Source organism: Rhyacophila brunnea, unplaced genomic scaffold (genome assembly GCF_057557595.1).
Source record: "Rhyacophila brunnea isolate RB1 unplaced genomic scaffold, BYU_Rbru_1.0 scaffold_16, whole genome shotgun sequence".
Lineage (NCBI taxonomy): Eukaryota > Metazoa > Arthropoda > Insecta > Trichoptera > Rhyacophilidae > Rhyacophila > Rhyacophila brunnea.
In genome coordinates this window covers 6,100,190-6,112,518 of record NW_028232816.1, presented here as the reverse complement: position 1 = coordinate 6,112,518, position 12,329 = coordinate 6,100,190, and the positions used below count along the sequence as shown (strand labels likewise).

The 12,329-nt window shown below is 33.6% G+C and overlaps 1 protein-coding gene across 2 annotated transcripts in view; it reads right to left on the bottom strand.

The window, feature by feature from the left end:
- ITP (ion transport peptide) overlaps positions 1-12,329 on the bottom strand; it is a 115,856-nt gene that overhangs the window by 58,308 nt on the left and 45,219 nt on the right. The window lies entirely within an intron of this gene.

The following is a 12,329-nucleotide window of genomic DNA, read 5'->3' as shown; positions in this document are numbered from 1 at the left end:
GTAAGAATCGGGAAATTCGATTAAATTTACGATCATTTAAGTAGATACTAAAGTAACAACAAACAAGACAAGTTACTTGTAGATAGAAGGAATTTCACAGTATGACATAGCCGTGTCCGCAAATTTTAACGAAAACACTTGTTCGAAGGGAAATTGACCGAAACCATCGGATTGATTCACAAATGATAGAAAAGAAAAGATTTTTCATCGATCAGTATACCGAAGCTGTTAGTTGTACGAATTTAAAAATAAGTAGCAATGCATTGATGTATGACATATTATGAGAACTTTGCCATTCTGGGCAGTGTTTACCTGTGTGTCCCTGATAACTTATAAATAGAGAGCATAAGTTGTAAAATTCTCCCAAGGTGCAGAACCAACCTGCTACGGTAATGCCAATTGGGAGGGCGATAACTATATTCAATCAAATTGCTTCGGGTGTTGATATATTCCACATGCGTAAGGGTGAGTTTAGGTAGACGCTATTTTATAAATTCTTAAAATAGGGTCTCCTTAACAAACTGGGTCACTGCTTTTGTATGTTTATGTTATGTTCTATTTTTATATTTTCATTTTTATCGCATTTATTACTTTTCTTCTTCTTTATAATAGGTAATGTTTCATGTCATGTTGTGATCGTCTTAAACTTATAATTTGTAATGTCCATAATATGCTAAAAATAAATAAATTCAAATTTAAGTCGACGCGTTAGCCACTCGGCCATTGTGGGCATGATGATACTTACTAATATGTGATGATAGACCTATTAGTAATTCTGGGTATCTAATGTAATTAGTGTAAATACTATCAAATATTTATTGAGAGATAATGGTCAATTTTCTGATTTAATATAGGTACATGAAGCACAATTGTTTTCAGATAATTAATATAATATGCGGCTTGAATGTTTTTCTAACAATATTCCTTGGTACAATCATTTCATGAAAATCACATGTAACCAAAATAGATAACCTACTTATTACAGTAGTAGATATGTATCTACTAAACTACCAGTACTGAAATAATGCAATGGATAGTCATTCAAATGAAATATTTCGGTCATGAAGCTTTTTAAAAAATCTATCACTACAGTTCGATGGAATTGAATAAAACTAAATTAATATTTCATCGAGATGCGGAAAATAATATGTGTGTATGTTTTAATATTTATGATATTAAGAAAACAAAATTTATAAATAGTTTATATTTATGTAGTAATCGATTTATTTATTTTTATCAACATCAAGCTTTTAATTTAATTGCAATTGGACGCAGCAGTGCATACGAAATCTTAAAATGTGTCAAAGAAATGAACCGCGAATTTGAGATAATATGCACGCTTATAATGTAGATCAAATTCATTTTTCAACTGTATATATAATAATATAATGTATATTGCACCTATGTGGTAATATTTAAGTTGGCACGTGTAAGCAGAATAATATAAGAAAAGTGATATAAAAACACTACACAACGCTATGTTGTTATGATCCTTATTTTATCAACAAACTCGTACATAATCATAGATTATTATTAGAACATATTATTTTTCATTCGAAAAGAGGAAATAAAGAACTGATGAAAATATTGATTGATTTATTTTATTGTATTACCTATCTAATTGACTTAAAACTATAATTATTAGATATCTAAATGGTTATAGCTTTTATAGCAGCTTTAGCAGCTTTTTTTCTGATTCCTACCAAAATTGACATTTGCGTTCAATATTGTTTAGCAAATCATCATGGAAAGGCACATACTTGTACAGCAATTGTTAAAATTTGTTACAACAATAATGAATCTATTCGATCTACGTTTCGGGCATTACGTGAAATGTATGGTGAAAATAACCCACATAGCTTACTATTCATAATTTAATTGGAAATTTCGAGTAAAATGGTAATTTTTGTTATATTAAAAATCCAACCCGTCAAAAACGTAAACGTACTGCTAAAAATATCGATGTTGTGAATCAAAGTGTGGATGAAAATTCAGGACAATCAATTATACGTCGTTCTCAAAAACTTGGACTCTTTATGGCACTACATGGAACGTTCTTCATAAAGATTTGTATTTGAAGGCGTATAAAATACAGTATAATACAAGAATTTAAACTTAATGACTATTGAATGAAATGTCAATGCGATGAAACTCGTTTTTGGTTAAATGGCTTCGTAAATCTTTTCATCCACAAAAATTAACAATTTGATCTTGTTTGAGGTCTGGAGTCTGGGCCGTATTTTTTTGAAAACAAAAATGGCAATTCAGTTACTGTCAATGGAGAACGCCATGATTACTGATTTTTTCTGGCATGAATTAGATGATTTTGATCTGGACGATATGTGGTTCCAACAAAACGGTGTAACATGCCATACAGCTCGTAACACAATAAACTTATTGAGAGAAAAACTCATTAAAATATGATATATATCACTTATTTTGATAACCCTGTAGTGTGTATTGTTGATCACTTCAATTGTGTTAACACGGTAGGTATCATAAAATTGGATTTATTTTATTTTGTGTAAAACCGCAAATTATTACGATCACGGAAATGGCGAGATCTCGGATGTAATGAGGAAACATTCGTTGACATTTTAGTTTACGATTTTATCCATACATTTATTCACTTTTATAACGAGCTACTTCACGGGTACACCGAGCCAAACTGTTAATGTATCTATCGTTTAAAAACAACATTTTGGACCCTAAGCAATAAAATCCGACAGGCAGTTCACTATACCGATGCCGCCGGGATCGGATTACGTTTATGACACTAGTTAAGGGTATACGTACCTAATTTGTGTTTTCGCCGGCAACATCGAAAAAGTATCCACGCAAATGGTGTAAATTGCATGTAAAAAATCCAAGCTTTGTGAAGTTAGTAGGTATCTACCAGCGCCGGCGGCTCAGCACTTCATTACAATAAACAACTTATTTTGTAGTTTATGAATGCCATGCTTGTTTCGGGGATTTTTACGATGATTTTCAGATATTTTATGTTCTATGCTTAAATAGAACATGGCACGAAAAATGTTATATAACGAGTAATGTTTATAACGAGCAAATTCAGTCGGTCCCATCTTACTCGTAATAACCAAGTTCGACTGTAATAAGGACGATACATCAGTGAAATGGCAAATAATTTTCAACTATAGGCGCGACGAAAATTTGGACTCGCTGGCATTCGGAGAGCGAACGTCGAGGTGTCAATACGTCAATTTGTTTCGTGATGGCGATGGGGGCATTAATTCTTAAATCGTGTAAAGATGACTAAAAACGTTACCCATTTACTTGAAAAAGAAAACATGTCAATGAATATATTATTATTGTTACTAATAGAACATGGTGTGTAAATTCCCACCTCCGCTCCCGTTATGTATATGCAGCCACGTCATACGCGGCCGGCTAACATAACCTTTACGTGTGCCAGATCAAAGAATTTAAGCCCTCATTTTGTCCCGAGCAGAGCCGCACGGGATTAGTGATGCAACCTTGCACCGAAGTGCGAATGCATGATGTTAATTTATATGGCAACTATCAGTGACTTTAATTTGAAGAGTCGCAAGGGTAGTCGAGAGTGTCCCGCCCCCCGTACGCTCTGGCGAATTTAGTAAAGGCCGCAAAATTGGCCTCGGTTGCCACCATGTCCGCGTGTCCTATTGGGCCCGAATGGGGTCGGACCCGGGCAAACAACTCCGCTCGTTCGGGGCCCATAAGTGGACAGTCCCACAGGACGTGCTCTGCGTCCTGCTGGTCGTGTCCACATGAGCAACCCGACCCATGTCCTGCCAAACCAAACCCCTGTAGTTTGGCCGCAAAGTTTCCATGGCCAGTCATGAATTGACTAGTCCAGTGGGTCGGCACCAGTCTCCTTGTCATGTGTCTTACCGAGACATCTGGAAAGTATAGAAAAGTCTGGCGGCCCTTAGAGGAGGCCACCCATCTCGCCTGCCATGCCGCATATGCGGTCTTGTAGACCAGCTCAGATACAGTCTTTCTGTAGCTCACGCCCTCCACTCTCGATGGCGGTGTCAGAGGGACACCGGCGAGAGTTGTATTGATCCTCCTCATAAGGAGAGTGATCGATCCTCTAATTTGAACGTGCAAGTCGAGGGGAAAAACCCCCGCAAGGACCGCCAGGGCATCCGAAGATGTGGTCCTATAGGCCTTAGTAAGGCCAATCAGAGCAGCCCTCTGTCCGCTAAGCAGAGCCCTCTTCACAATTGTCAGCGAGGCTTTGGTGTGCCACACGCTGGAGGCATAGCCAGCGATGCCCATGAATATGGCCTCGTAGGCGATTCTCAGGGCACGAGGCTTTAGGCCCCAATTGTTGCCCGCCAGGCGAGCAACCTTCTGATAGGCTGAGTTGGCCTTAGCCACAATTACTTTAGCATGCTTCAAAAAGGTCTGCTTCTCGTCCAGAACGACCCCCAAGTAGGTCACCTCTCGAGAAAACCTTATAGCAGAGTCGCCGAAGCGCACTGCGGGTGATCGCTTATTTATGTTTATCCTTGAGCTGCCCTTGAGGAGGATAGCTTCCGTTTTGCCAGGTGCAAATGCAAGCTTATTAAGCTTACCCCAGTTAAGGATTCTCGATAATGCGTCCTTAACTACGCGCTCGAGCGTCGGACGGCTCGACGAGCCAACTAGTAAAAGAAGGTCATCAGCGTACGCGACGAGCGCGCAGCCCGGTGGCAGAGGTAACGTCAAAACATCGTCAAAAAGTATATTCCATAGCAAGGGGCCAAGCACGGAACCCTGCGGACACCCCATGGTGGTTTCCCTGTAAATCAATTCAGTGCTAGAGTCGTATATAACTTCCCTTTTATTAAAATAGCTTTGCACTAGGGCAAAGAGGTCCCCCGGGATCTGTCGGAGCCGAAGCTTAGATAGAATTAATGGCCACCATGCGGTGTCGAAGGCACCGGCTATGTCCAAAAAGAAGCCTGCCACAATGACACCTTCTGAGTCCTCAACAAATTTGTTTGTGGTTCGGCTCTGGTCTAAATTAGGCCTTATATGACTATAAATATAGCGAAGATAGCGGCGGGTGAAGGACTTTTACCGGTTTGCCGAATTCGAGATGTTTTAGGTTACCGGAGTGAACCGGTCGAATCCCACCATTGCCGATAGCTGATTACGCGCAACGCGTGCTAAGATGAATCAAATATTATTAATAGCTTTTTGAATAGTGTAATAAAACTAATAAATCAAGAAAAACGGCAAAATTGCAATATGGGAGAGCTAATCAAACGGCAGTGAACCGATGTAATCTTTGATAGTGGTTAATTAAACAGTTCTCTTCTAACTCTTATCGATAACATATTTTTTTTGCCGAACATATTAACATTATTATAATACTTAGTTAATAAAATATTATACTTTTGGTTTTGATTTTTTTTTAAATTAATTGCTTGTACTTAATTATAATTAATGTAATTTGCGCATTATTTTATTTCACCACTTCCGACTTCAGGCGGAGCATATGAGTATATTAGACGGTAACAAGTAATTTTATTCATCTTATTATCGTACAACCACCTAACAAAAGTCGACCAACATTATGGCGATTTTTGCTGTCTCGTCTGATACCCGGAACCGTGGCCCCCACAAGGGGGAGGCTGAGAGGGCTCTAGCCTAGAGGAACTGGCTCAGGGGTGGCCCGGCGTGGCGATTCGACCAAATAAGTGAGATAAGCACACATCACGAATTTTCTCTAATAGTAAAAAACGTATATTTTCTGTCAATTTAACATACATAATTTTTGAAAACACTTCTGAGAAAATATATTAAAACCAATTGACGAATGACAAACGCGAGTTAATGATTGGTTATCTAAATTGTATGTCAATATTTGAAATAATGATGGTTCTGAGTATTAAATTTGACCGTCTATCTATATTATATATATATATATATATATATATATATATATATATATTATACGGTCTGTACTTTCACACATAACTTCTTTTCTAATATGAACGTTTGGGTCCGGTAAAAAATACACATACCAACTTTGAGCACTATGATCAGTGTATAAAATAATTAATTATTAAATAATTTCATCCATTCAGAACAGATTTGAGTGTCAAAGTTCATCTTGGTAATATTATGCCACATTTATATTTTGCACTTTGTCTTCAAGAGAAGAAATTTTCCAACGTATTTGGTACCTACATACCAAATAGGTAAATAAACAATTACTATTAACTACCCAATGAATAATATATAATATACGATAGGTAGATACTCATTGGAATTCAAAAAAAGATAACTATGTATACAATAACATTAAAATGTAGTAATTGTGGTTGATTTGAATTAAGTATTGGTTCTAAAAATACACTTATGTTATTCACAACAGAAGAATTTTTACTGAGAATCTTTTTATGGACAACTTGAGTCATTGTTTTTGAATTAAACTAATTGATGAAGTCCGGTAGCCATAATTAATATTGGCTTAATATGCAAGTCATTGCCAAGTAACCGTTTGCATGCCTAATACATTTCTATAAGCTATCAAATAGTAGGTAAGTAGAACAATGTGCCAAAAGAATATGAGGAAATGATTGTTTTTACAAAGTAAAATCATTATATAAATGAGATAACGAAAAGTTAAGGACTGAGAGAAGTCGAATGATATGGGAGATGTCTTTATCCGTCGTTGCATCGATCTAGCTAGAGTAATGTAGAAGTCAAAATATGTGTCTCTCATTAAAAAAAAAAACCATTTAATCAGTAAGATGTCATCAGTTTGAATATGTTTGAATGAAAGACGTGACTTACATATTAATTTAACGAATATTGAACATGGTTGTTAGCGAGATATTTCTGTTTATTTCATGACTCAAAACAAACGAAGCGATACCATATTATTTAACCCAATGGTTAAACACATTTTATGACTCATTTTAAAGCCATCCATCTCTAAACTGACAAGGTGATAGTTATAAAATTATTACTTTAGCAATTTTGCCGGTTAAAAGTTCTGCGAGTATAATCTCTATTGTAAGGTAGTTGGATATTAGATAGTAATAATTGTCATTTCCGTGATTTCGTGATAATATCATTTCCGGGTTGTTTATTTTATATCCTTGGTTACGGATTATACACAATTTCTTCCGTAAATAATATCAAAGTATCAGATTATATAAATCAGGTTTTTGTTAATCATCCAGGAGAAATAGTGTCATTATGAAAAGCAGACAGTTAAAGTACTTCGAACGCACAATAGTCAAGTAGAAATCATTAAAAATAAAATTGTCATTCAAACTAGTGCTGAGTGATGGAATTAGAAGGACTTTCTGGCTGTTTAGTAGATAATTGTTTGTTTGCAATCATGGCTGCATCAACGGATGAATAAAAATAACCAAACCACCTATAGGATATAACATTAGAAAGAATAAAAATATTCAATTAATCTAGACATCATGCATTTTGATACAGCAAATCTACTAGAACTAGTCCTTGTCTGTCTGTCTTTACATTCATTTGAATACTGGTTGAGCAGAAGGTTAATAACCCATGTGCAGTAAAAAGAAATATAAAATAATTAAACCATTTTTATAAAATCGTAGTTATAATATAACCTAGTGAAACGTGGGTAATTAATTATATTAAAAAGATACTCAAAGAAGTTGAAGTAAAACTTGCCCATAAGGCGGAGCTCAAATATATGAAAATTAAGCTGAAAGACGACTACTAAGACGGATGATTAAATTAGCTACATGCCATTTTGCAGTACATAACTATTTGTCGCAAATGTCACACTATTACAGACGGCATAATTATAGATTCGATCAAACAATCAATTCCTCAAATTATAATTATATCGCCAAATTAGATTTAAAGCGGTGAATTTATTATGGATGGATGGTATTATTTTATTTATTACCTACTATCTATTGGAAATATTTAAAACATAGTTAACTTAACTGAAACTAAGACATTCACGTAACAAATAAATTTAGTTATAAAAAACAAGTGACATGTAAGAATATTGGTTTAACTAATATAACGTTTTAAAGACTGATATATAGACATATCTCATTATTTAACTCAATTTAATTCCCAATACATTGCCACTGTTTTCCCAATATTGACGATTTCACACATCTTGAATGTAGTATTTATTGATTATTATTTAATGATCTATTATTAGAGTTTGACGATGTATACGTTTATTGATTTTTTTACAAACACGTCAATTATTCATAATTTGTTTGTTATATTTATTGGATCCTTGACTTAATAGGTTGGTGATAAAGTTTTTACTTACTTTATTGTATTAATTTATTATAAAAGTTAGAATTAATTATATTAGTTTTCATTGTGTATTTACCTATTGGCGAGTGCACATAGTGCCTGAAGATAGATAGTACAAAACTGAAATACATTAGAATTCAAATTCAAATTCCATCAAATACCTTCGGTCGATAGTATTAATATTAACTATAATTGTCATTGACAGGACAGATCGCGTTAATTATTGAGCATGTATAGATATCCAAATACATCTAAACATCATTATTTAAAATATTTAGATATGTATATAATCATACAATAGTACGTATAAAAGAATACGTCATATTTTTTTATTATGCCTATACATAATATTTCGTTTAAATAAAAAAAGTTTAACAATTAAAAAATAAATTTATAGATGACAGCGTGTTTAGGTAGATATTTAAAAATGACAAACGAACTCCGTCGGTATGTATTGTTACTTTTCGGTCATATTTCATCATACTCACGTCCTACCTGAATAAACAGGTGAGATTTTTTGTTTGTTTTCATCCCTATTGTCAATAGTATAAAGTGCAGTCACATAAATTATACAATTTATAGACCTTTAAAGGGGATCTTCATTCTCAACAATGGAGAATAGATTTACTATTGTGAATGATAGAGGTAGTTAACCGCTTATGTGAATGAATAATAATTATATTATTGAACAATATCTAGGAATTCTTTCCCTTCTTTTTCGGTCAATATTTCTTTTTATATTTGACTCCATTGATCATTTCATAGATGAACCTGAATTTATATAAATATAATTCAATATTTTAGACTATGGTCTACTTTAAGGGGATCCATACCTTAAGTTATTTTATATAAGAAGTTCAAGCTTATCAATAATAATATTGACAATACAATTATAATTAAATTAAGAGTTATATATTAAAGACGCTTGCAGACTATGCGTTGAATCTTGGTGACGCTTGCCGGTTTTAACGCACGGAACTACCATCCAATGTTAGTCATTTCGACTAATAATTTTTAAAATAATACATAATATTTATTTTTGTCATAAATTATTAACGATCGGGACTAATTTTGTCCTCGTTAACATTAAGTTCTCAACTGATTTTATCTTACGTACGTATTATAAATTGTGTTTATTTTATCATTAATACACTGTATTTCAACCAAGAATTGACAATTCACACTACTTAAGTGAATAGAGTAATTTATTTTACAAATAAATACATTATTGACATTCGTAAAATTAATCACTAATACCCACGGTGGCCACGTGGCTTAAGCGTCAGCCTATAAGCGGCGTGGGTCCCAGGTTCGAATCCTGGGTCTGACAAATACACATATTGTTTTTCAATTTGTGCTTGAGTCAGGGTATGGACCTAATAGGTTAAGCAAGTAGCTGACATCCATTTCTCGTAATAACAAAATCTGTTAACACAAGTGGACACAACTCTGTGGAGGCCCATATAAATGAACCTATTAAGATCGGACATGGTCGGAAAAAAAATAATTCTAAAATATTAATGGTAGAGATATGTGGTAGAAAAAAAGAGATAAAAACATGTTCAATATATCCATACACAATTGGACATAGTTATGCAGAAAGTATCCAGTCCACAAAAAATAAAAAAATGGGATGTGATATAGATCAGATGCGTGAAGGTTTTCTCTACGTTTCGCTGAAAATAGCCAAGCTGCAAAAAAAATATTCTTGAAATAAAATACTATTTACAATTTTACATACATTTTTAATATCATGTTGTTGCTAAAGTGCCATTATCTCAGCTCGATATTATTGTGCACTGGCTACATTCTGCATAACTACGTTCAATTTTAATTAGGTATTTGAATAACGTAAAACCGTTTTTTTTACCATGTCTGATTATAAGAAGATTACGACCGGTTATCACGGTCGCAAAAGTGGAATTACGTTCACAAATAACAAAAGAGTCGCAAGAAATATACGTTGATTACTTATGCAAAATATAGCGCCACAGAAACCGTAGTGTGTAACGTCGGTAACCATAGAATATACACAGGTAAATGCAACGTGTGAATTTTAATCGGAATGCCCTAGCTAGACCAATGTTCCCCAACCTTTTTACACCTGATACTTTACGTCCGCTGGTGAACGCTAGTAAACGTACACTGGTTCCGGAAAATATTCTTTTAATGCGTGATACAGAGAATATCAAAGAAGTTTTGTCATCATAAATGTGATTAAATCAGTTTTTTTTTTGTGTGAGTGCGTAGATATCTTAACCATGCGTCCTGTATGCCTTCCCCGGTGGACCTTATCATCCGCCAAGCAGATGAAAATGGGCTGGAATGGATTAATGTTCTACCGGTGCAGTGCCTCTCTAGCGATAATTATTTGTGACAGTAAACTTTTGACTTAGTACCAATGGATTTGTTTCTGTGCACGTTTCTTTACTGTTTTCGACGATATTATGACCACACAAATGAATTAAAACATTAATAATGTATTCATGGATTTATTATATTTCTAAAGCATACAGTCCATTAGGTGGAAAATTGTATTGGTTTCAAATTATACAATATATCCGTGTTTAAGATTCGATACTAACTAATTATTTAACGATAACCGTGACTCGTAGTTATAATTATTTACAATAAGAGAAAATTTTAAAACAGCTAGCAATACGCTCAAAATTTATGCAAATATTTCACTGAGATGAGAATGAGAACATGACAATGAGATGATGTACTCACGTAGATTACTTTGTACAACTTTCTATTGATATACGCGCTCGTCAAAATGACGATAGATCTTTAAAGATGCAAGAGAAAGACGAATAATTATTAATATATATATGTATTGTAATTATTTCTGTTTATGTCTGTTTACCTTCCGAAAAATATAACAGTTTAATTACGAGGCTGTTCTATAAGTCATAACTAACGCAAATATTTAATTTTTTAATTTTTATATAAATTTATAATATTTTTAAATCATTCAATCAATGGTGACATAATGCACAGCGGCGAAAAGTGGCTGTCGGAAGTTTGTTTGTACTGAACTAACTAACTGATCATTCTTATTTTTCCAAAGTGCGACGCTAGTTACGTTCATACAAATATTACTTATGGTTACAGGCCTAATAATTTCGTAGTATTTTAAATTGTTTCTAGGATTATCAAGGTACAATTTCAACATTTATTATTACTGATTATTGATTGTTATTTAATATATTGATTATTGAATTTTTAGTGACAAAGTACTACTATTGTACGGATAATGCTATAAATTGGGAGACTATTTATGTCGCCTTTTTGAATTTGTTTTGGTAAATACCTGTTTTATAAATATTATTCAGTTGAAATTGTCTCTCTGAGGTGGACGAAACCGGTGCAGATTTACTAGATAATAAAAGTAGAAGAAGGACTTAAAATTTTTCCGTTTTATTAAATTAATCAATAATATGTACTTATGGATGAAATAGTTAATCAATTTTACATGTTCGTTGGAACTGTTCAGTTTGTTGTCATTATGCTTGTATTTAAATTATTTTTAATATAATTGTAAAGTTTACTGTAACATTATTAGATAAATAACGATATCAGGATATTTATTTTATGATTAGGTCATATTTTTTTTTATAACATTCAATTAAATAAAGCCCTAATATTGAGTTCTGTGATTAGTTAAGTGTTGGGGTTGCCACTAAAAGGTTACAATATAACGTAGTAAAATAGTATTTATTATTTTATTGGGCATTAACGGCAATCTATAAAAATAACTAAGTAGGTCGTTTTTCTTGCATTAAACCGCTCTTCTAAAAGGAAATGGGACATAAACTTACAGTCATAATCGAATTATTAAGAGCTGGCAATAAAAATAATAGGCAGTGTACATCTCCCAGAGAATCGCTAGATAATGTATAATTACTTGCTATTAGTGCACAACTAAGCACTTTCATATTTTTTCATTGCAGTGCCAATTGACTGGCTGATGTAATAACGACTGCATGTGATAGCATTTTAACCTGAAACTGTCAATTTGGTATACTGCCAAATAAAAAATGAAAAGTTAAACTTAC